The sequence below is a fragment of the Asparagus officinalis genome, chromosome 6 (genome assembly GCF_001876935.1).
Source record: "Asparagus officinalis chromosome 6, Aspof.V1, whole genome shotgun sequence".
NCBI lineage: Eukaryota > Viridiplantae > Streptophyta > Magnoliopsida > Asparagales > Asparagaceae > Asparagus > Asparagus officinalis.
The window spans coordinates 18681431-18683426 of NC_033799.1; positions in this window are offsets into that span (position 1 = coordinate 18681431).

Below are 1996 nucleotides of genomic sequence, written 5' to 3' on the forward strand. Positions count from 1 at the left end.
AATGAAGGAGATATATCTAAACACCACTGAATGGTTAATTGAGATTACCGTGAGGATAACTTTCTAACAGTTTTCTCTTAAAAAAGTGGCGACATCCTCGAGTAGTTGGATTTAGACCTGTCTGTCAAAATCGACTGAGCACATATCTCTTTGAGCTCTACAAGAACTCACGACTCCCTCTCGTAATTCATGTTTGCTAGTCAATAGTGGTCACCATGTACTAACCGCCATCAAATACTTCATATTACTTCAATCTCTCTCAGACATTCCAATGTTTATAGTAATATTTCCTCATAGTATGAATGTCTATCAAGGTAGTATGAACCCCATCTCTGAAGCGGGAAGGGATTTGCCCAGATCCTTCCTGAAGTAGCATGGGCCTAATTTCTTGGTATAATCCGTTCATCCCATGAGTATTTGGATGATAAAAATGGAAATAGGATTTATTCAATGATAACATCAGGATGCAGCAAGTAGAGTTTACCATTCCATTGAACACGCTTGCAGGGACATTCTTTCGACAAAGCCCGTCTAAAACTACCAATCAGTTAACTTTAAGCGGCCGGTGAGAATCCTTCATTTATCGTTGTCTCCTTCCACCCTTCTCTCACAAAGCTTCTTGCCATTTTACTTAATTTATTAGAATTTTCTGATTAATGGACTAAAAACTGAAAGGTTTTGAATTTGGTTCTCAAGTGACTGAGCTTTAAGCGTAGGGAGGGAGGAGGGAGGTATGGAGGGGGGGGGGGCAGTTTGAGTATTGAAAAAATATTCCTCTATGCTGTATCTTGGAAATGTAAATGAGAGGCTGAAAATAATTTGCTTCCATGGTATTCGTAGCTTTTGCACACAAAAAGAAAAAATACGGGGGCTATTACACATCCACATTTATTTATTACGCCTTCCTGACATGTTGTTATTCCTTAATAATATTGTATATATTCATATTAATAATATGTTTAATTAGTTTCAATTAGTTACTTTCTACACAATAGTTTTCAATTTCTATCCACAACGAAAAGAAATTAAGAGAAAAGAAGTATCATTTCTACTACTTCTAAATAAAAAAAAAAAAAAAAAAACTTCCACTGATTCTTATTTTATAATCTGTAAGTTACTTCAATGATACTCCTTTTCTTCCGATCCTACAGTCAATCAAAACATCCCCCGTAATCGGTCTATGCTTAAATCCACACCCGGATCAAGTCTCCGTTTTCGCAAATTTTTTTCGTTAATCCCGGGGAAGTAGAAAAATATCAACGTCAAGATCAACGGCAATAAAGACCCACGATAACAATATCCTTATCCGCTCGAGCATCTTACCGGTAAAATAATAATCATTCACAGTAATTATTCATTCTCCATTTTCTTTCGTTATCTCGCCTCGATCTCGATCAGCTTAAATTTTCTTACAAATTTTCAAGAAAAATCCCCAATAAAATGAATTTATCAGCGGCGGCGATCTAACCTAAACCGCTCTCCACTCTTTCCCCAAATCCCAACCGTAACCCTAATTCCAAAAATGAAGGAGATATATCTAAACACCACTGAATGGTTAATTGAGATTACCGTGAGGATAACTTTCTAACAGTTTTCTCTTAAAAAAGTGGCGACATCCTCGAGTAGTTGGATTTAGACCTGTCTGTCAAAATCGACTGAGCACATATCTCTTTGAGCTCTACAAGAACTCACGACTCCCTCTCGTAATTCATGTTTGCTAGTCAATAGTGGTCACCATGTACTAACCGCCATCAAATACTTCATATTACTTCAATCTCTCTCAGACATTCCAATGTTTATAGTAATATTTCCTCATAGTATGAATGTCTATCAAGGTAGTATGAACCCCATCTCTGAAGCGGGAAGGGATTTGCCCAGATCCTTCCTGAAGTAGCATGGGCCTAATTTCTTGGTATAATCCGTTCATCCCATGAGTATTTGGATGATAAAAATGGAAATAGGATTTATTCAATGATAACATCAGGATGCAGCAAGT